The sequence below is a fragment of the Melanerpes formicivorus genome, unplaced genomic scaffold (assembly GCF_026170545.1).
Source record: "Melanerpes formicivorus ecotype bairdi unplaced genomic scaffold, bMelFor1.0.p_v2 SCAF_90, whole genome shotgun sequence".
Lineage (NCBI taxonomy): Eukaryota > Metazoa > Chordata > Aves > Piciformes > Picidae > Melanerpes > Melanerpes formicivorus.
Window position 1 is genome coordinate 57,054 of NW_027142442.1, and position 24,205 is coordinate 81,258.

Genomic DNA, 24,205 nt, shown 5'->3' on the forward strand with positions numbered 1-24,205 from the left:
CTAATTTGTCTGCAGATAGTGAAATAACCTCCCTCTAAAGGCTTCTGGCTGTTTATTCAGATCAGCTGAAATTTGGCTCAACTGCACATATTATGTCTTCCAAGAGCACCTGTGAATTGGCCTTGTGCTGTACCAGTTTTATGATTTGTCACCTAAGGTTGAGGTTTACATTATCCTTAAGCTATGTGGCTAAGTGGGAGGAAGGACTGTGGGCCAAGCTTTTCAAAGCTGTTTTGTGTAGTTCCACCGCACTCGGGTTAGCCAAGAAGAGTGGAACTGTTGTAGCCCCAGCACACATAACAAAACTCTAGGAGTTGTTCTAATTGATGCTGAATTCCTATTAGTCACAAGGGTCTGTCCTGGCAGCCACGAAAAGCTGGAGAATAAAAAAATAAAAGACATTCTGACCATTGACTCCTTTCCAGAATTACCTATTCCCATATAAGAGTTTGTGAGGAACAGGTGAAGCAGAGTCATTAATCCCCCTCTATACTATGTACCACCTAAGGATTTCTATTCCATTAAGAAAACTTTCCAGTGCCAAAATCTCCCTTAAGGTCTCTTGAGCTGTCATAATACCATAAAAAGACAAGGATAAGACTTTGCCTCTCTCTTCAACAGCTCTAAATACTTCTGCTGTAAGCATTTTTAAAAGGCTGTGAAATAAGTAGCAATGTCATCACTGATACCTCAAAACATAGTTTGACTCACCAGAGAAAGTTTTCATGTATAGTTCTCCTGTAGCAGAGCCAGGTGAAAGTATTTGTTACTATTAACCTTGTTCCACAAGTGTGACTGGCTCTGGGATTATGTTGCTTCTAATGGATGAGATGATTTGCATGTTCCTCAGAATACATGTGGACATGATACCCTCATCATCATTCTTTTATTACTTTACTGATAGTTTGTCATGCAAATCAAATATTGGACTGAGAGGGGCTGGCTGAGCTGGTGAATTCACTCCCTGTTTCACAGGCAACAATGTCACTTGACCCAAGAAAGTGATTGAGCTCTACTGTGTAGATAGTTATGAAGCTTTTTGCCTCCACAGCGCCTGTCAGAAGGATACTCCACAACCTTGCTGAGATACTGAAAACCTAATCCCCAGGTTTAAATGTATTCATGAGAATTTAAGACTGTTATTTTTGTCCTAATATTGTGTATAAGAAGACAGAAGATCAAAAGGCCATCCCTCCTAAAACTAGTCCTTGTCACTGGTCGACGGAGGGTCATTAGGCCAGCATATGGCAAAATGGCAAGTGCATACACTCTGTATTTCTAGGTTCCAAGATTCTGGAGCTCAAGCTTTTTACCAAGTATATCCTTGCTCTCTCTGATACAAGAGTTTCTAACTATAGGTACAAGTTTTATATAGGGCCCCAGACTTATTTGTATATCCAATTTAACTTCCTAGCTAGGACAGAACACTTCATGTTCTACTTTTCTTAAGCTGCTCAGCAGGACTAACTAGAAAACTCGCACAGCTGCCTGGAGACAAAAGTCTCACTTTACTTCCTCCACACTGCTCTCTGATTAATTGAACAGTTTTCTATCATGCCAGCTCCCTGAACTGCCACTGTATGGCAGTGTAGGTGTCAAAGGAAGAAATGCAATTCCAAAAGAACTGAGGCTGTAGTGGAACCATGTTTTCCAATGAATTCTGCCTTCACTCACTTCTTTCTCATACATATATATGAAAAATAATCACTTTGCTTTTCCTTTCCTAACTTGTATTCTAGTTTATCAATCTCCAAACTATCTAATTCTAGTTTGTAACCAACTCAGGGAAATATATCATGAGGCAGCAGAATAATCTAAAGATCTGCTGCTGTCTACAGGCACTTTTCCCAACCCAACTCCCATTTGTCTTGACCTTCTTCCCTTGCACTGTCTCTGACACTTGTCCAATTCTCACACTGAGTTGATTCTTCCTCCTGGGAGAAACCATCTTGATCTCAGTTGCTACATCTGGGCAGACTCTGGATGGATGCTGTCACATGTAGGACTCAAATGTACCTCCCTTCTCTCTGTTAGAGACTTTGAACTCTATCAGGCACATGTGAGCATGAACAACACTAAGAACTCCACTGCAGACATGTAGGTGGCAGCCAGTAGACAGGGGACGCTCAGATACTATTTTGCTGCTGCTTCAGAGTTAGGGAAATGGATAAAAAAGTTGCAAGGAATGACAGTACTTTTGTAGTTACAAGAAATTAGTAATGCTATGGATCAATAATCCATCGGTGGGATAAGGGAAAACCAGGAAGGTCACAGCACTTTTGAGACACAATCCCTTCTGTGTGCTGCTCTTCAGCTGGTGCTGCCGAGCTCTGCCCTTGGCTCAACTCGGGTTGTAAAAGCACAATCTAACCCGCTGACTTCTCACCAGGGAGTCATCAGCTTACTACAGCAATGCAGCAGATAAAAACTTGCAAATGTTTCCTTAGGTTTTTTTTTTTCCCCCCCTGCTCCCTTGAGAAAGAAATTCAAAAGACAGCTCTGCTGTGCCAAGATTATTTTGGAAATGGTATTTTACTTGCATCCGACTCAACATGAAGACTTGTTTCTCAAAACCCCCTCTAGACCTAGAATACACACTGATGCATCTGCTCATAAAAACATACAGAAAGTATAGTTCATAAAGATATTATCTCCCTTTATTTATTTATAGATTTACTTGGCACTTACTGGCCTAATACAGTTATTTTAGGGACATACTTAAACACAGGATTAATGGCCAACTTCTCTGAGAGAACTGTTGGCATTGCTACAGTTACATTGTGCTTCCAACATATACAGATTTATTCTCCTTATTCCCTTGTATCCATAGCTTCTAAAAGCTAACTCAAATACAAGTGAGGGGGAAAAAATTATGTTGTAAAGAGGTAGAAAATGTCTCTTTATTGTTAAGATGTTAAATAGTGATTTTTAATACTTGAACTATCTCCCATTCATTTTACTACATGACTAAATACCAATAAAAGTAAACATATTTCCACAGGGTGTGTTTTTTTTTTGTCCTGGTTGCTTGCTTGTTTCATTCTAGGCATGTTTCATCCCTGGTTAGAAATCAGGCATGACAGTGGTCTAATGTAAAATTTTTGTCTGTGAAGAAATCAGGCATGACCATGGTCTACCCCTGAATATCATCTTAATGTTTTATACCACTGACAAATCATTAACATCTGCTAATAACTCACCCAGCTGCCTTGCTAGATTGTTTTGAACCAAAAAAAAATATCTTATGTACACCATAGATGTCTCCAACTCGTAGCCTATGTAACCTTTCCCAGCTGCTTAATCCTTATTTAAAATATTGCTTTAAAATACATACATTTTAAAAAATGATCCCATTTCGTTGTCTCCAGACTACTTTTGTAACTGTGTTAACATCTGTTCATTTCCACTCCCCAATTCCCATCTTAAATACTTATTTTCAGCACATATTTCTCTTGTAAATAGAATTGCATGCTCTTTCTCACCTCCTAGCCCTCCACTTTCTGCTTTCTGCTCTTGCTCTCATTCCACTCTTATCCCTCATGGTTTCAGTTGACTCATTATATACTTTAAATACAGAGAAAAGATTATTTAAAGAGCTTCTTTTATTATCTCACGCTAATTTAGGCTTGGGAAAAAGAAAATGGGGGCATACTATGGATCTACAGCGTCTAAAGGGAATAAACAAAGGGAAAAGGGAACAATGCACAGTAAAAGGGGTGTAGGTAGCTGTTAGAGATGAAGCTGCATAATGGAAATTTTGGAACACTACAAAATAGTTCCTGGCTGAGACAAGCAGCAGACTACGCAGAAGCCTCCCGCAGGACTCAGAGAGACCTTGACACCTGGAACACTTATAAATAGGCAGGACAAAAGCTGTGGTTTGATGCCAAGCAGCTAACAGAGGCAGGGAGAGAGAAGAGGCTGCTGAACTCAGCACCAGGATGGGGATTTCTGAGTGCTGGTACAGCAGTGGCAGGGCATGATGGACACAGGCTGTAACACCTCATTTAGGAAGTGGCTGTGATTTTAAGTGCTGGTTCTGCTTAAAGTGGCCTAAGCTGCCTCCAATACAGCCCTGGATAAAATGCTAGCAGTTGTGGTACCATTCCTCATTGCCAGGAACTAGCAGATGAATAGGAAAATGTCCCATGTCTAGATTTATAAATGATGTACAAGATAGTGCACATTACATTTAGTGCTAAGACTCTTAACATTAATTTTGTCTCATTATTATAGTATAAGAAGTACAGAGGCAATATACATAACTCAAAAAAACCCATTAAAATAAGTTATACTCATTTATTTATTTTTTTACAGTGATACAATGGCATTTCCTAAGGTTAGGGGTGTTTCAAACAAATACAAACAAAAATAGATTTATTGTGTTTAATAATACTATACCACACACTATAATACTACATAGTATTTTCTGTGCAAATATGGCTCCATTTTTTCCAGATCTGTCAGCTGACTCACATATCAAAAACCTTCCAAACTTGACTTGATGATCAGAGGGCTGGAGCACCTCTCCTATGAGGACAGACTGAAGGAGTTGGGGCTGTTCAGTCTGCAGAAGAGAAGGCTCCAAGGGGACCTAATTGTGGCCTTCCAGTATCTGAAGGGGGCCTACAGGCAGGCTGGGGAGGGACTTCTCAGGATCTCAGGTAGTGATAGGACTAGGGGGAATGGAATGAAGCTGGGGGTGGGGAGATTCAGGGTGGGGAGATTCAGGCTGGAGATGAGGAGGAGGTTCTTCACCATGAGAGTGGTGAAGCCCTGGAATGGGTTGTCCAGGGAGGTGGTTGGGGCGCCATCCCTGGAGGTGTTTAAGACCAGGCTGGATGTGGCTCTGAGCAACCTGATCTAGTGTGGGATGTTCCTTCCCATGGCAGGGGGCTTGGAGCTATATGATCCTCGTGGTCCCTTCCAACCCTGACTGATGCTATGATTTATTTATTTTTTTAATGCAGATTTGGTCATGGTTTCCTACTCATGTAAACATCCTGATTATCTGGGGAAATCTTGAGATACTGCAGTGGTAATCCAAGTGTTGCTACACTGTCTCTGATTTCTTTAGTAGGTTCTGAGTAGACCAGCCAACAGTACAATATGCACATCCTAGAGGACATTTAGTCCTAGGTTCTCTTCTTTTCTGCCTTTTCCCCATCTAAGAATGCAACAACAACAAAAAACTTATTCTCTTGTACCTGTAACCCATGGCATGTTTCTTTCTCATGATTAGTTTTGGAGCTTTTTTTCACTTTGTCTGTTCTGTCTAGAATATGGTTACTTGTATCTCATGAAAGGAAACTTTTTCATAAAATTAAGATAAAAAACAAAAGAGGGGAAAAAAATGCTGAGCTTTCTTGGATTTAAGCTGGGCAACCAGTGACAGAACAAGAGGACACAAACTTAAGCTGCAGCAGGGGAGGTTTAGGCTGGATGTTAGGAAGAAGTTCTTCACAGAAAGAGTAATAGGCCATTGGAATGATTGGGCTGCCCAGGAGGGTGGTGGAGTCACCATCACTAGAAATGTTTAACAAGAGACTGGATGAGGTACTTAGTGAGATGGTTTAGTTGATTAGATGGTGTTGTGTGATAGGTTGAACTCTATGATCTCAAAGGTCTTTTCCAACCTAGTTAATGCTGTATTTCTGTATGAAGGATGGGTACTCCATTGTTACAGTGACCCTTTCTCAGTGATTCTTTCCGTAGAGAATTGTGACTGAGATTGCTAAGCCATCTTGAACTTTTTCCTCTGCATTTACCACCATGAAACATAACCACAATGGAGAAGATGCAGTCTTAAGAAGCGATTCTCACTTTCCAACCTGCCCCTCTTCCTGAAGGCTTCTTGTTCAGAGTTGATTGATAAGTGAATGCATTTTCAAGATATGCTTTATTGCCTTTTTTTTTTTTTTCCTCCTCCTTTCCTTCCTTATTTCTGAAAGGAAGCAGTGAGGGGGAAGAAATGGTCTGTAAATGAGGCACAAAAGCAGAGATTTATTGAATGATGAGAGCAGACTCAAGGGGCCTCCAGGTAAAAATAGTGTAATTAGCATAATATCATATGACTAAACAGCTCCTGCTCCATCACCACCATTTTTGCATCCATCCCAGAGCCAGGAGCAAGACCCTCTCCAGCCAAGATACCACACAGAGGAGCTCAGACCCAGTAAGGAGGGCCAGCCAACACCCGTGGATAATACTGGAGTAGCAATCAATTGGGTTCCTAACAACCGGGGGGCCACCAGGCCCCCCGGCCTTTGTTGTCACCACCACCATCACCCAGTGTGCACCATGGGCACTCACCAGTGATGAGAGGAGGATCCCTCAGCCCAGATGGGCTCAGCTTGGGGCTTCTGCCTTTCCTGGTTGGGATTAAATAGGGGAGAGGGTGGGGAGAGCAAAGTGGCCACACCTGGGGTGGGAGGAGACTTCAACAGAGCCCAGGTGCTCTGGGATATGAGGGCAAAAAGTGTGTGGGGGGGAAATGGGGCAGGTGAGAGACTTTTTTGAGTGTCAGGTGATGATAGGACTAGGGGGAATGGAAAAAAAATAAAATAGAAATGGGTAGATTCAGATTGGATGTTAGGAAGAAGTTCTTCCCCATGAGGGTGGTGAGACAGTGGAACAGGTTGCCCAGGGAGGTGGTAGAAGAAGCCTCATTCCTGGAGGTTTTTAAGGCCAGGCTGGATGTGGCTCTGGGCAACCTGATCTAGTGTGAGGTGTCCCTGCCCATGGCGGGAGGGTTGGAACTGGATGATCCTTGAGGTCCCCTCCAAACCCAACAATTCTATGACTAAAACAATTTTGCAGTTTAGGGTGGATGTTAGGAAGAAGTGCTTTACAGAAAGAGTGATTGGCCATTGGAATGGGCTGCCCAGGGAGGTGGTGGAATTACTGTCCCTAGAAGTGTTCAAAATAAGACTGGAAATTCAAACACAGAAAGAATATTGTGCTATGGTATTAGATTGAAAACAAAATGAAAATTAACAGGAACTGAAATGAACTATTATAGCACATTGTCCAAAATGGAGGAAAAGCAAAATAGCAAGCATAAAATGGGTAAGAGACAAATGCAGGTTTACATTTTGCACATGTCCACAGTCAGAAGATTGCTGCTAGCAGGATGGATAATCTTTTAGTGTGACTTCCATCTTTCCTCAGAAGAACTCCGCAAGGAATCATCTGCAAGGGTTCTACTAAACAGAACTGTGCTTGGAGTATGTGAAAGGATATATGGAAGGATGCACCAGAAAGAAAAAACCTCAAACAGAATTTATACTCATTTTGAAGAGGACTAAGGCCACTCCAAGTCAGCTTTGATCCAGCTTCCTCCCAGAACCCCAAAACACAGCCTCTGCATCTACTGGACTTAAAAGAAAATATACCAAGAAACACATCCCACATTTCTCCTCTTCTTGCTCAGGCATTCTTTCTCACTTTTGCACTCTGTGGAAGACTGCCCACTTATCATATTCTGAAAGGCCTCCACTCATCTACTACTGCCTCTCTTCAATTCTCCTGTGATGCTTTCAGCACTTGCTTCCTGCACTTGGAGCCATTTCTCTTCCTTCTAGTGTAAGTGACTGTGCAGCAGCACCCCTGTAGTATTTCTAATCAGACATCTGCTGTTTCCTTCCTTGTTTTTAATTTTATTTTAAAAAAAAAAAAATAGTTAAAATGGAAAAGAATACTATTGTTCTGTCTTGAGCAAGCTCATGGTGGACACATCTTATTCGGTGGGTGCTAGAAATTCCAGATTGTTACAGCTCACAAACTGAGCCAGGGGCAGTTTAGGCTTGAGGTGAGGAGAAAGTTCTTCACAAAGAGAGTTGTTGGCCATTGGAATGTACTGCCCAGGGAGGTGGTGGAGTCACCATCCCTGGAGGTGTTCCAGAGGGAATTGGACGTGGCACTTAGTGCCATGGTTTATTAGCCATGAGGTCTTGGGTGATAGTTTCATAGTTTCATAGTTTCATAGTTTCATTCAGGGTTGGAAGGGACCACAAGGATCATCTAGTTCCAACACCCCTGCCATGGGCAGGGACACCCCACACTAGATCAGGCTGGACAGAGCCTCATCCAGCCTGCTCTTAAACACCCCCAGGGACGGGGCCACGACCACCTCCCTGGACAACCCATTCCAGGGTTTCACCACTCTCATGGTGAAGAACCTCCTCCTCACATCCAGCCTGAATCTCCCCACCTCCAGCTTCATTCCATTCCCCCTAGTCCTATCACTACCTGATATCCTGAGAAGTCCTTCCCCAGCCTTCCTGTAGGCCCCCTTCAGATACTGGAAGGCGACAATTAGGTCTCCTCGGAGCCTTCTCTTCTGCAGACTGTACAGCCCCAACTCCTTCAGTCTGTCCTCATAGGAGAGGTGCTCCAGCCCTCTGATCATCTTGATGATCTTTGAGGTATTTTCCAGCCTTATTGATTCTATGAATAAAACCAACTGACACAGGAAACTGCGGGTAATTTTGGTATGGCCAGTGAGATGAGAGAGATAACACACAATCCAAAATATGGTATCGTCATGCAGTGCAGTCAGACAGAAATTATTTTATGGTATTTTATACCATTTTATACTATTCCTTAAAATAATAATTGTAACTAAAGAAAGTAAATGGCAGAATGCTCAAGGGAAATTAGGAAAAGCTTGAGATTTCTGGCAGTCTGATTTGATGATTCACAAATTCAGTTTCCATCAAAGAAGTAATAGGATTGTTCTGAAACCTAGAAACAATATATGTTAACATGTTTTACAAAAATCTGTGCTCATTTGAGATAGAATAGAATAGAATAGAGTAGAATAGAATAGACCAGGTTGGACAGGTCCAACCTGTCATCCAACACCATCTAATCAACTAAACCGTGACACCAATCACCCCATCCAGTCTCTTCCTAAACACCTCCAGTAATAGTGACTCCACCACATCCCTGGGCAGCCCATTCCAATGGGCAATCACTCTTTCTGTGAAGAATTTCTTCCTAATATCCAGCCTAAACCTCCCTTGGCACAGCCTGACACTGTGTCCTCTTGTCCTGGTGCTGGCTGACTGGGAGAAGAGCCCTACCCCCACCTGTCTACAACCTCCCTTCATGTAGTTGTAGAGAACAATAAGGTCTCCCCTGAGCCTCCTCTTCTCCAGGCTAAACAATCGCAGCTCCCTCAGCCTCTCCTCATAGGGCTTGTGCTCCAAACCCCTCCCCAGCTTTGTTGCCCTCCGCTGGACACGTTCCAGCAACTCAACATCTTTCCTAAACTGAGTGGCCCAGAACTGGACACAGTACTCAAGGTGTGGCTTAACCAGTGCTGAGTACAGGGGGAGAATGACCTCCCTGCTCCTGCTGGCCACACTGCTCCTGATACAGGCCAGGATGTCATTGGCCTTCTTGGCCACCTGGGTACACTGCTGGCTCATGTTCAGCCTATTATTGACCAGTAAATAGGGATATTATTAACCAGTTCTGCCAGCTGACCATGAATAACACCGTATCACATGAGACTGATGCTAAAGATGCATTTATACAGTTCCTTTTATCCCAAAGGATCTTGACACTCTTTATAAAATATACATATGGTATGCCTATGATTAAAACAAAAGAAGCACAGAGGAACAGAAATCACTTTGAGCAGCACTACAAATTAGAGCATCTGTTTAACAGTGCACATCAATATTGTTCTTTAATTCAAGGAAGGATATACATTGGAATAGTATAGCAGGAATTGCGAGCCTGTGTGCCCTTATTAATTACTAACAGATTGTACCCAGAAGGAAAGCAAAGGGCAAATTACAGATACTTGGATCACATATACATCCAAATTATTGAGCATCCAAATACTTGAGCTAAGTTCTTCTTATACAAAACTTGGGGTCTGTAAGGAAATATTTCAAGTATTTCAACAGCCAAATTCAACTGCCAAAAGCAGAGTATAAGCTTCAATATGGACACAAACCCTATGAAGAATTGTGTCAAAGGCCACTGATAAATCAAGTAAAACTAATCCTAGAGAGAAGCCTTGACATTTGGTTGAAATAAGGACATTAAGTTGGGTTGGTCAGGGATTATTTTTACTAGGTTTTTTTTTTTTATCCCCCCTCAAAATGAAAAGGAAACATTTCTCAGGAAACAACCAGTTTCAACACATTTTTATACACTTCTTTTAGATGACAGTGGAGATTGAGCTCTGCATTTTCCAACCCAAACTTTTGTTTATCTAGTTCAAGATTACTTAAAATTAGTTGAAAAAAAAAAAGAAAGAAAGAAAGAAGATAAATGGAAGTGAGAACTTTCAAAATTCACAATTAATTAAACGAAGAACTTTGCTGGCCAAAACTTACTGTTTTTCTAACAGCCTTCTGAGAGTTCAACTGTTCATTGCAATACAGAATTGTTTGGTCTCCTGGTAATTTTCCCAGGAGAGAAAGTCTATTTTCTGCCTGAGACTGTCACAAATCCAACCAGAGCAGTTTGCATCAAGCACCGTGAACTTAACATGGCCTGATGCAAACCAAGCGAGCTATGGTCGTTTGGAAATGGTAACATCACACAAGGACAATGAACCCTCCTCAAACCAATGTTTTTCAGAAACAGGCTCCACTACTGCTCACTCAAACAAAAGCGAGCAGAAATCAAAGAGGAATTAATGATATAAAGGAAGTAGCTCTTGCAAAACAACAGATGGAATGAGATCGGAAACACATGTAGCAAGCTGAACTTTTTTAATAGGACCAAAATGACAGAATTGGAACAAAGGAGCACAATGGATAAACACGCACACAACTCAGCAGAGCAGTTGCTAACTAGAAATGGGTTTGTAATGCAGAGTCCAGACCTCAAATTATTTTCTCAATCTGAGGCTTTAGATCTATGATGTTGGTCTAGATTTTTGCAGAGAGAGGGGCAAACACTTCACAATGAGATGCAAACTTTCTCCACTGCGTCTAAGATGAATTATTATTATTGTACTATTTTTTTTCCCCTGATATGCTGATATGCTGCATTGCACATAAGATGGAAGGAAAGGCAGTTCACCTGAATATTCTAATTGAATGCTGAACTGTGTAAAAAGGTGTTAAAATAAAAGCAACGTGGACTACATCTTGCCCACATTCTGCCAAAGGTGAGAAACAGCTTCAAGCAAAAACAAAGCAGGGAGGTAAAATGCATGGATCAGGGTAACACAATATGCTTATTAACTTATTCTCCTGATACATTGAAGAAATGCTTTTCAATGAAAGCCTTCTGGGCCTTTCTTTGGCAATCCTTTCCAGATTGCACACCCATTACTGAGCAACCTCATGGAAGGTGTCCCTTTCCATGGCTGGGGAGTTGGAACTAGATCACAGAATCACAGAACGTTAGCAGTTGGAAGGGTCCGCAAAAGATCATCTAGTCCAACCCCCCTGCCAAAGCAATATCACCTAGACCAGGTCATACAGGAACATGCTCAGGAAGGTTTTGAATGTCTCCAGTGAATGTCTTTAAGATCACCCAAAGATGATTTTTATGATCTCTTTGAACCCAAACTACTCTAGGGGCCTATGATCCCAGTGTGAGGCTGTGTTATGAAGACACAATGATGTTTGAAGATAGGAGAGAATGCTTAAAAAAAGAGAGAAAAAAAAATTAAATCATATGGAATGGTCACCACTTGAATTAACCAGAGAAGTAGTAAAACACTGCCTGTTGAAGATATGATTAATTTGTTAGGACACAAGTTCCCTGATGACTCTCCTGATAAAACAATAAACTAGACTCTCTCTGCAAGGCCTTTAGATGGGTAGCTGGCTTATGATATTTACTGCTTTACAAATACATTGTTTGGAAGTCAAAAAAAAATACCTTCATCCTCAAGTGGTATGAACTAATCTATCTCCAGTGCAGCCAACACAGACCTTGAGCACAATCTTCTCTTAGTCCGACATGAGGGAAACCATTGTGCCTTCAAATATGTCTCGAAATTTACAGTGACATCAAATTACTGTCAAAACCAAAGAGATAAGTAAATGATTCACCTAAGCCATATAACATTTTTCCTGTTCACAAGCCTTTCAGACACAAATCTTTTCAGATGTGTTGTGTATTTGAAAGATTTTGGCATTGCCTCGTTTTTTTCTCCGCTATTTGAAAGCCCTTAACCATACATTTCTTCCTATGTGTTTCCTATTAAATCCTGTCATGTAGACAACTGTTAAAAAAATAATTACCAAGTATGGTTTCCATTTCCTAATTACACAATACCCAGTCACATCCAAAATTACTATTTCTGCTTAAATAATATGTTTCCTAGTTTGTACGAATTGCTTTAGCGGGCAACACGGAGGTGTTTTTCAGGAGCAGTGAAGTCACTGAGATTCACCTGCATGAACATTGGTGATAGTCAAAGAAAAAGAGAAAGCACGTGTAAAGGTGATCAACTTGAAAACTTGAGGATATATTAGCCAAAATTTAATTTCTAGTCACTCTTTGAGGTGCTAAGGGGTAATAGGAAGGAAAATTATACGTTAGCACATGTAGTTCAGAAGTTATCAAGCTCTGGGAAATGTCAGTTTTATGCCAGCAATGCAGTAGTTCAGTTTTTAAAGAGGAACTTTTCTTTTTCTTCCCCCCTCCTCCCCTCCCCTGAAAATTAAAGCTGTGGCTACAGGACATAGAAGAACATAGCCTGGAGACATTGGAAAGACCACACTAACACCTTCCAGTTATCAGTTGAGCTTGTTTAGCAGATCATTCATAGAATCATAGAATGGTCTGGGTTGGAAGGGACCTCCAAAGGTCATCTAGTCCAACCTCTGCAGTAAGCAGGGACATCCTCAACTCGATCAGGCTACCCAGATACTCACTTTGAGTATCTCCAGGGAAGGGGCCCCAACCACCTCCCTGGGCAACTTGTTCCAGTGTTCCACCAACCTCATAGTAAAGAACCCATTCCTAACATCCAATCTAAATCTGCCCTTCTGTAGTTTGAATCCACTGCCCCTCATCCTCATCCTATTACTGCAGACCCTTGTAAACAGTCTCTCTCCATCCTTCTTGTATGCCTCCTTCAGGTACTGGAAGGCTGCTATTAGGTCTCCCTGGAGCCTCCACTTCTCCAGGCTGAACAAGCCCAGCAGCCTCAGCCTGTCATTGTAGCAGAGGTGCTCCAGCCCCCTGACCACCTTTGTGGCCCTCCTCTGGACACACTCCATTAGGTCCACATCCTTCCTTTCTTGAGGGCTCCAGTCCTGAACTTCAGACATGGACTTCAGATAACTCCCTGCAATTTTCCCTTTCACTCACCAACTACATCAGTGAGCTTTTGCACAAGTATTAATTTTCCAACAATAAAATGTTAGTAAGTTCTGAATTTTGTACATTTGCCTAAGCCAAAACATATGCCATTAGGACAAAAAGGACAAACTCTATCTGGAAAAGCACTTTACCATTTTTAATTTTAAAGTAATGTATGTGACAATGTATTGTCCTATGTATCATGATCTAGCCTACCCTTTTGTCATCCTTTGGTAAGCCTGATGGATGAAAAGGACATTACAGCCTGCATTACACGTAACTCCCCAAAACAGGATCCAAAATAAGCAAATCCAGTTCTTTAGCCAGACTAAGACACTTTTCTCCTTACTTTCCAGCTAAGAAAGATCATCTAGGTTTCTTAATCGTACAGCAGCCTTTCCATGGCTTAACTGTATTTGTACCAGAAAACTCTTGCTAGTTATTTCTTTCCCTGCTCATACACAGGAACATACAGAAACCCTCACTGAACACTGTAAAGTTTGTATTGAGAAGGACAAGAACAGAGACCCAGTACTTTATTTAATTCACAGATGTCTAAATTCATCATAAGGGTAACTGATAAATAAAATGCTCTTACACTGAGACACTAAAAGCCTTTTTTTGGTCTCTCATCAGAAACTATACCAATATCTCTTGTCTTTGAGAAAAGAGCTTTGTTTCAAAGATTAAGTGGGATTCCCAGAGCTAAAACAATGTAGTTATCACCATCTCACTAGTTTGCTCACAGTAATTTGTTGAAGTAATGATTTTTCTTGTTATAATAAAACTATTTGCAAATGTACATTTAACAAGCATTAGGCTTGTCTGTAGCTTATATGAATATTCTTATGTGTTTAAATGTATTTTATGTGCATATAAAAATATTATTTATATACCTAGATAGATACCTCCTCCCTTGATATGAGAAAATTAACAAGCCTAGCATTGTTACTGTAAAATAACAGATGATTAGTAAACAGAAATATTGCAAAAATGCCATCACAAAAGAACCAGACCATTTAATAGGGTTTCAAAACAGTCTCTGACAGGCACTTCTTTCTTTTTCCCCTCTCCATTTTTTTTATTATTGAAAACATCCACACACGAAAAAAACCTCCAATGAAGCAAAGATGCTAGCTCCCTAGATGCGAGCCTTTGGCATCGTCCCTAATCTCCCTCAGAAGGCTCACATAAAACAATCAGATCCCACTAATTTGAAAAGGCCATGGGACTCTTATCACCAAACGGAGGCAGGAAACTCAAAACACCGTAACAATAAACCAACAAATGGTGGTTTTACAGATCTTTTCAACTAATCATAGGGGGGAAAAGCCAACCAAATGAACCAGCAGAACTATAATAGCTGGATATGATTAGGACATGACAAATTATCAATACCATGTTGGAAGAGATTAAGTGTACCGCAGTGCTTAAAGGCACTGCAACAAAGGACTAAAGTAAATGAAAATGTATTAGAAAACAAGCTACATTCCAAGTTCAGAATTAAAAGCAATGAACTTCTTCAAGGCCATTAAAATATAATATAATAAAATATAGCAAATTTGGACCATTACAAAATGAGAGGAAGTGGCAAGATGTTAGGAGCATAGAATGGAAGGATGGATGAGATCAAAGGATATTCTATTCTTGGTTTTGTCACTGGCTTTCAAAATGTGAATATTTTCAAGTACTAACATCTGCTAAGTTCAGCACAAAACAGAGAAAAAACATCACTTCAGCGCTGCCCAACTTTGCAAAGAGCTGCAGCTAACTCAGAGGAAGAATTCAATCCACTTGAAGTTTGCTCAAAGGAAGGTATTTGTTTAATGTTTGGGTTTGTGTGTGGTTTTTTATTTTACTTGATTTAACCCCTTGGTTTCACCATGCCCCATCATCTAATTTCTCCTGCACACCTCCCGTCCTTTAACTTTTTCCTACTTTCCTTAATTCCCCTGTTTATGAACCCAGATTTCACATTTAAAGGGTTCCTAATTTTTAGGAGGTGTTGGGTTTTGTTGTTTTGTTTTGTTTATTTTTTATTTTAATACTGATACAGCTTCACAAATATCCCTCTACACTCTTCAATGCTTTCCATTTCTGTATCTCAGCTCTGATTAGCATTTTCACTATTAAAAGTATGACAGAAGTAGTGAAATTTGGACTAGAAATAGGGAAATCTGTCCTTGTATTCTGAGTCCACTCTATGTGTGGTTTCTATCAGAAAGCTGAAAGTACACCTGTTGGTTGGCAGTTTATCAGAACAGATGTGCAATTAATGCTTTTTATGACATATGGTATGCACCATGCCCTGAATCATGAGTGATTCTTTCAACCAAGACTGGAGGCATGAGAGAGAGGATGTGTAAAGATGACAACCTCAAAATCTGTGGAAATTAATTTGGAGGCAGTATGCTATTTCCCAACTACATGCAAAAGCATTACTGCAGATTATGCAAACAGTAAACTAATTTAACTGTAGTCCTCTTAATGTTACAGGATTTTGTAACACCATGAAAAAATGCATGTATTAAAAGAGACTTAAGGCCTTTATATGACCTCTAATCACAAATGTGTTATGCTACTCAAATTCCATCTGTCAAATGCTGTAGATGCAGGTACGTAAACACAAATGCTATTAAAAGGAGAAGTTAACTTACTTGGAGAAGTTCTAGCATTTTGTTTTCTGACAGCTCCTAAACTGGATATCTTCCAGTGTCAACAAAACCTGTTCGAGCAGAATCTTACCTTGTTTTCACTACATCGAGTGGATGCATCAGGCAAATTTCTACAAGACCTATAAAATAATAAGAATAAAAAAAAAAAATCTCATAAACATTTGTACAAATAGCAGTTTATTTTTCATTGATTCCAATGGTTTGTAATGTTTGAAGAGTAAGTAAAACCTAGGTGCATCATTGATGAGCCAGTACTTACACACTTTACTGTGGCGTATTGGTACAGTCAAAGATTTTAGACAGCAAATAGTGCTAGTTGTTCATTGCAGTGGGGAAGGTGAGGACTAAGGCTATAAGATCAATTTAATCATAGTTTTTGCTTAGTCTTTTGAATTAAGTACAGTGGGAACATTTGACTGGCATCATAAATAAATACACTAAGTCTTGCTGAAAGTAGTGAAGGAAGTGAGCTCAGGTTGGCACTGGCTTCTTTGTCACATAAGACTAATCCCTAAGGGCACTGCTATTATGCAAGACAGCACAGAGGGCTCAGGTGAACCTGATGTTAAGATGACAGCTGATTCCTGAGCTTGGCTATCTGAGCTGCAGCCTTACTGGTTCTTCATCCTGTCATGCTCTGTGCAGATGCTGATGAGTAGTCCTGGCTTGTCCCTTCCCTGCTCCACTGCCCACCATGAGAATTTAAACCCACATGCTGGGGACTTTCCATGTCCCCAGCACATGACTTTACATGTCACTATAGTCTTGGCTGCAGCGACCACGAAATGTTGACATTCAAGATCTTTTCTGCAACAAGGAGGCTCAGTAGCAATCTCACTACTGTGGACATCGAAAGAACATACTTTCGTCTCTTCAGAGATCTGCTAGGGGGATTACCATGGGATAAAGCCCTGGACGGGAGAGGGATCCAAGAATGCTAGTTGGTATTCAAGGGTTACCTCCTCCAAGCCCAGAGTGATGTGTCCCAAAAACCAGGAAAGCAGACAAAAATGCCAGAGTGGTCTGTATGGATGAAAAGGCACTCCTGGACACTTCAACACAAAAAGAAGGCCTACAGAGGGAGGAACCAATGACATGTATCCTGGGAGGAATACAGAGAAGTTGTCTGAGTAGCCAGACACCAGGTCATGAAAGCTACAACTTAGATAGAATTAAATGTGGCCAGGGACATCAAGTGCAACAAGAAAATCTTCTATAGGCATAGCAATGATAAGACTAGGTGGGCCCTCTCTGGAAAGAAACAGGTAATCTGACCACCTGGGATAAGGAGAAAGCCTCAGTCTTCACCAGTAAGGGCCCTAACCACCCCCTGCAATTTCCCAAAGGTAAAAGTAGCAACTGGGAAAATGACAACTCCACACACTGTAAGTGAAGATCAGGTTAGAGACCATCTGATGAATCTGAAGGTGCACAAGTTGGACTCAGTGATCTTAGAGGTCTTTTCCAACTGAAATAATTCTATGAAGTTCATGGGACCTGATGGGATCCATTCATGACTCCTGAGGGAACTCGCAGATGAAGTTCCTAAGCTGCTTTCCATCATATTTGAAAAGTCATAGAATCAGTAAGGTTGGAAGAGACCTCAAAGATCAAGTCCAACCTGTCACCCAAGACCTCATGACTACTAAACCATGGCACCAAGTGCCATGTCCAAACCCTTCTTGAACACCTCCGGGGATGGTGACTCCACCATGTCCCTGTGCAGCCCATTCCAATGGCCAATCACTCTTTCTGTGAAGAACTTCTTCCTAAGATCCAGCCTAAACCTCTCCTGGCACAGCTTGAGACTGTGTCTTCTTCTGGTGCTGGTTGCCTGGGAGAAGAGACCAACCCCCTCCTGGCTACAACCTCCCTTCAGGTAGTTGCAGACAGCAATAAGGTCTCCCCTGAGCCTCCTCTTCTCCAGGCTAATCAATCCCAACTCCCTCAGCCTCTCCTCATAGGGCTTGTGCTGGAGTCTTCTCACTAGCCTCGTTGACCTTCTCTGGACACATTCAAGAGTCTCAATGTTCTTCTAAAATTGAGGGGCCCAGAACTGGACACAGGACTCAAGGTGTGGCCCAACCAGTGCTGAGTACAGGGGCACAATGACTTCCCTGCTATCTGGTAAATTCCCATTGACTGGAAAAGTGGAAACATAACACCATTCTCAAACAGGGGAAGAAAGGAAGATCCATGGAACTACAGGCCAGGCAGTCTCACTTGTGTGCTTGGCAAGATTGTGAAACACATCTGCCTGGAAAATCTGGTAAGGCATGTGAAAAATGAGCAGCTGGTAGCCAACACAGCTTCACTAATGATAAATCATCCCTGACAAATTTGGTGGCCTTTGTTGATGGGGTAACCACGCTGATGGACAAAGGGAAGAGCAACTGATATAGTCTACCTACATCATTTCTATTCTCTAGTAACCCCTCTCCTTTCCCAAATGGGAAAAGAATGGAAATCAGGGAGAGAGAGACTTATGAATTTGAGAAGGAAATGAAAACTACTTAAGTGAAAATAATAAGAATAGAATTAAATGAAATATCAACAAATACATACGAAGCCAATATGGAACCCAGGTGCCCTGGTGGCAATCATGTCACCATCACTACCATTTCTGCCATCTACTGTGGCAGAAATCCTAGACCAGACTCAGTGGCAAACAGGAACCAGCTGGATTCTGGAAACCATGGAATGGGATTTAAGGTGTAATGGACAGCAGTACTTCTTGGATACTGGGCACTGAAGAAGAGAGGCTGAACCTTGTGATCTCTCAGCTTTATATCAAATACAATGTACATGGAATAGAATACCTCATTGGTCATTTTAGGGTGAACTATCTGCTCCTCCCTGCAGGTGTATCGTTTTACTCTGCATCCCCAATAAGGTACAGTGACCTTGGTACTAACCCCAGTCCTTGGTACTAACTAGAAATTTAGAGCATTATCACTACTAGAAGCAGACATTACCTATCACAATATGTGGCTAACTGCAGTAGGTGCAGTTGCTTACATGAGACAGCTGAAAAGTAAAACTCATGGAACAGAATTAGTTCTGTTCTAACGGAAACCAGGACACCTACTCAGCTACTTTCTCAAAGCAATGCAAAGAAATGACTGTAGCACAAAGTAAAAATCTCATTTTGAAAAGCTCCACACCCAAATTATTGAACTAATGCAAAGTTTTGCGTTTTGGCTCTATTCATTGGCAGACTTGACGGAGAAAGGGTCTTGGTGAGCAGCACGCAGGAACCAGGCTCTGGCTGTATAGCATCAGACCCTGCAGGGTCAGAAATTTGAGTTCCTTTATTCATCACAGAATGTAAATCTAAGGAAGGTTTATAGTTTAAGATATCTATTATTTTAGTACTAATAATCTATACTAATTATTTTATTCATCACAGAATATGAATATAAGGAAGGCTTATAGTTTAAGATATCTATTATTTTAGCACTGAGTACTAATTATTTTAGTACTAATAGTTTCAAGTGGAACAGGAAAACTGTGGAGATTTAAAGTGTTCATAAGAAAGGATTAAATTCCAAGACATTATCTACTTTCTATTTCAATTTTATCTAGACTTTATGAGTAAAACAGGTACTTATCCAAGTGACCCTTCTATACTGAACCAAAGCACTAGCAGGAGGAAGAGACACATTATAGTCAAAGGAGAGGCATTAGAGGTTTTAGCTCAGTGTATAATAAATACCATTTATTTTCTGCTTGATATACTTTAAACTTCAAATACAAATATTATTGATAAATGCTACATATTTCTCTTAAGGAAGAAAAATCTATTTGTGTAACAACAGAGGGCTGCAAAAGTTTTAGCCTGACTTTACACAAATACAAGGAATGTCTGGAGTAAGTAACAGAAGGAGGGTGCAAATTGTAATGCTGAAATTCTCGACTAAATCTTTCTGAACGTGAACCTTTGTGAAGATTTTCAAGTGTTGAAACTAAATTCTTGACATAAAGTACGTGCTAAGAGTTCCAACAGAACACATTCAATTCACCAACTGGACTATCATTCCACTCTAATGTACAAAGCTTGCAATACATAAAGCTGAACAGATAACCCCTTACACTTAGCTTCCTGCCACTGTTTGAATGACAGTATCAAGTTAATATTCATGACCATTCTGTTGTCTTACTTGCTTTCCACTCCATGCAACAATGCTTTGTTATTTCTGTTCTGGATACAAGCAAGACAGGGTAGGTGATATCAGCAAAGAATATTAATATTAGCACTAAGGCAAGTCATTAAAAATCATGGAATTTAATATTTATTATCTTTCCTCTGGAAACCTAAAGCTGCCTTTGTTATTGCTGCAAAGATATATTTATTGCTGCAATTATTGCTCAGGAATGACTTATATGTTACTAAAATATAGGCCAAATCACGTGTCACATAAGGGAACACAGACTCTAAGCTTCTAGGCTGATTCTGTCCCAAAACCTATAAACTACACCAACAGTTACCAACAGGTGCTTTGTAAGTGGAGCAGCAGCTGAGTGTTTCAGTGCTGGCAGGGGGCATAGTCTACGAGTTTTTAACTTTCCAACCACCCTCCTTTTCCAACTTCTCCTCCCCTCTCTCCCCCATAGTGTTTTTGCTCTTCTATTCCATCTTGTTTTGGCAGATAGAGCCTAAAGTAAGGGGCCACGCAAGGGGCTAGGGGTTGTTCACCCTATTCTGTTTTTGCAGCACTAATGTCCATTTTGGGAGAAAACTGTTCAGTGCCAGATCTTGGCTTTATTTTCTTGGTCCTCATAGGATAATTTTTAATTCAGGCATTTTTCCAGCAACTGATTCAGATGAATTCCAAGGTCCTTGGCAAGAGCTTTGTTTTGATAACTTCAGGATTCTATTGGTCATCTGCCTTTCTCAGTCCTTCCTTTGTCTCATCATTTAATTACACAATAGGTGTTAAACAGTGAATAGTTACTTGATTTCACCAGACAGAACTCTTCAAAAGACGCTGGGATTATGACACAGCTCTCTGAAGAGCATAAAGGAGCACACACTGAGCAAGACACAAATGGAATGGCTACAAACACAAGCTACATTTTTCCATCTACTATAGTAGTCATGCAAATCATTACAACATCCTACTTGATAGCCTGCCCAGAAAGTGGTGGTGGCCCTGCTAAATTACAAGCGCTCTGAGATGTGCTCAATAAAATAAAATATATTGCACTTTCTCTAGCTAATGTTCATCAGCTTTATGACAAATTCAATTAGCACTACGAAAATCTAATTTGCTGGAAAGCTATATCAGGGTGCAATATATTTTAGCTTGTCAGACTGTAAAGACTACTGTTTACAAACTTTATTTTCATGATAAAGTAGTTAACAGAGCTACGGAGAGGTTGTCCAAAAGAGCATTCTAATTGTCCCATTGGGTCTCCTTGTTGACGTCATATGCAAACTAATCCAGCGTGATTTACGACAGCTTAATTATGTTTAAAACAACTCAGATCCAACTATCTGAACCAGAGCCCAAAGGAAATATAGGAAAGAGCAATGATTAGGTCAGTCCAACATTTGTTGTCTTCTGGGTGGGAAAGCATTCCTTGTGAAAAGGAGATACTAACCATAAAGCGAGGCATGTTCAAGATCCGTGTGTTGAAGAAACACCCAGCTGTCATCATTGACATCCTCTGAGCATACACAGTGGAACAGCAACAACTGAGAAGGGAGTCTAGAATTCTATTATGTAAAACATTCTGCTCAGCAACTGAACTCATGGAGGGAATAAAATCTCAGAAAACTCTGACCCCCAAACCAACCCTCCTCAGTAGAGCATTTCCCTTTTCCCAATTAATATCTCCTGTTTCTACGTGGTGTTCCATTGTGGATTACATGACATTTCCCTCTAGAAAATTCACACTTAAAATTTCAAACTGGCAATCTGCAGAGATGTCTCTTCAGTGCAAGCATTTCGGTGACTTGTGGGTGTTTTGAGTTCCTTTGCTCTTTGTTCCTCTATCCCATCAGACACACAAATCTTGTATCAATAATCAGGTAACATGCCCTGAGGACACTGTGGCTGTTTAAAACATGCTCTTGTTATCTGTCTGGCAAAAAGTGAAAGTCTGAGCTCTCAGCAGAACAGACTTATGATGAGCTCCCCTCATCTCCCCAGGTGTTCCCATACTTTGTTCACTGAAGGAACAGAAAAAACAATGAAAGCTGCCTATCAGTACTTGCTAAACAGCACAGATAAAAAGGCTTTCGATCTTCTTAGGAGACAAATTCTTGCCTTTAGCTTTTCTTTGATCCTTAAATCTGTGGACTGAAAAGCGAGCAGAGCTTGTGATATACATTGGTTTGTCTTTCAAAGAAACCTGAGTAGCTCACCCTCTACGTGTTTTCTGCATAATACCCCCTGAACACAGATTCAAGAGATGTAGAGCATGATCCATGTGTTAGTTCAGACAACCTCCTACAGCGCAGAAGTCATTATGCACCCTCCTCCCCTTGTGTTACTCATTTCCCTGGAATAACAGAGTCGCTGGAGAAACACAACAGAAAGGAGACTGGTCATAGAAAATGTGGCAATAAACACATCATGCCCTGCATATTGTATAGCTGGAACAGTTGGTATTTATTTTGGCCTCTACATAGATATAGTTACAATGTAAGAAATGATCATAAATATTTTATGCACACTATGCATTTCCTTCTGAGAATATATGTCTGACAGAAAGAATCTGATGTTGATCTTTGTATCCTAATAAAAACAATGACAAATTCCTCTTAAATCTGCTTGCCTGTGGGCTCAAACACTTGATTTGATGAGATGAAGAATGGAACCTCTTCCTGATCATAACAGCATTGTTTGAAGAATAATTAATGCCCAGAAAAATGTATCTGTGCAGTCAGTTCCACGCAGGCTAATTTCTATTAGCCTGATGTCCAATTCCATTGTCACAGATACCTAAATCTTTTTTCCTGTTTTGTAGAAGTACATCTCCATCAGAAAAGCCCAAAGAATGATAGGTTCACTGTGATTTCTGTGGCAGCCACGGCCCATTCCTTTCCTAGAGAGGCACTCACATATTTTGCCAGGCTCAGTTGTACTTTGTGTCAAGCAGGCTGCAAGGAAAAACTACACAGCACTGTGCTGGAAAAGATCTACATATTAAGCTTCACTTCAGAAAGTGACACTTATTTTAACTCTTTCCCAGGATTCTGCTTAGTGATGTAGCATGGGATTAACTAATGGTACCCTGGAGCTCTTCAGAAACATTAATTAATCTTTTAGGTAACGAGCCAAGTCAATGCTTTCCCTAGAAAATGTGGAGAAATGGAAAGCTACTCTAAAAAGTACTCCACAATGGCAGTGCTGCATTCATGAGTCATTCTTCCTTAGAGACCTTGTCTACATGAAGAAAATATACTAGAAAACATGTTAATTAAACAAGATGTCAAACATGATTTTTCCCCTGGTGTGAACAAGGATGTCTGTGTTTAAAAATGTGTTAGCTGATCACAATCCCAGGAGGAGCCCTTGATTTACCATCATTACCTAACACATTCTAGAAGAAGGGTTTTGCATGCCTACAGGAGGAGGTGTGCCATGCTCAACACCTTGCTACAGAATCACAGAATCTTAGAGGTTGGAAGGGACCTCGAAAGATCATCTAGTCCAACCCACCAGCCAGAGAAGGATCACCTAGAGCAGGTCACACAGGAACACATCCAGGTAGGTTTTGAATATCTCCAGTAAAGGAGACTCCACAACCTCTCTGGGCAGCTTGTTGCAGCGCTCTGTCACCCTTACAATGAAAAAGCTTTCCTTATGTTTATGTGGAACCTCCTATGCTCCGTCTTGCACCTGTTTCCCCTTGTCCCGTCATTGGACATCACTGAGAAGAGCCTGGCTCTGTCCTCCTGACACTTGCCCTTCACGTATTTATAAACATGAAGGAAGTCACTGCTGATTCTCTTCTCCAAGCTAAAGAGTCCCAGCTCCCTCAGCCTTTCCTCATAAGGGAGATGTTCCACAGCCTTCAGCATCTTTGTGGCTCTGGGCTGGACTCTTTCAAGCAGTTCCCTGACAACCTTCTTGAGCTGAGAGGCCCAGAACTGGACACAATATTCCAGATGTGGCCTCACCAGGGCAGAGTAGACAGGGAGGAGAACCTCTCCTGACCTACTAAACACACCCCTTCTGATAGACCTCAGGATGCCATTGGCCCTCTTGGCTACAAGGACAGATTGCTGA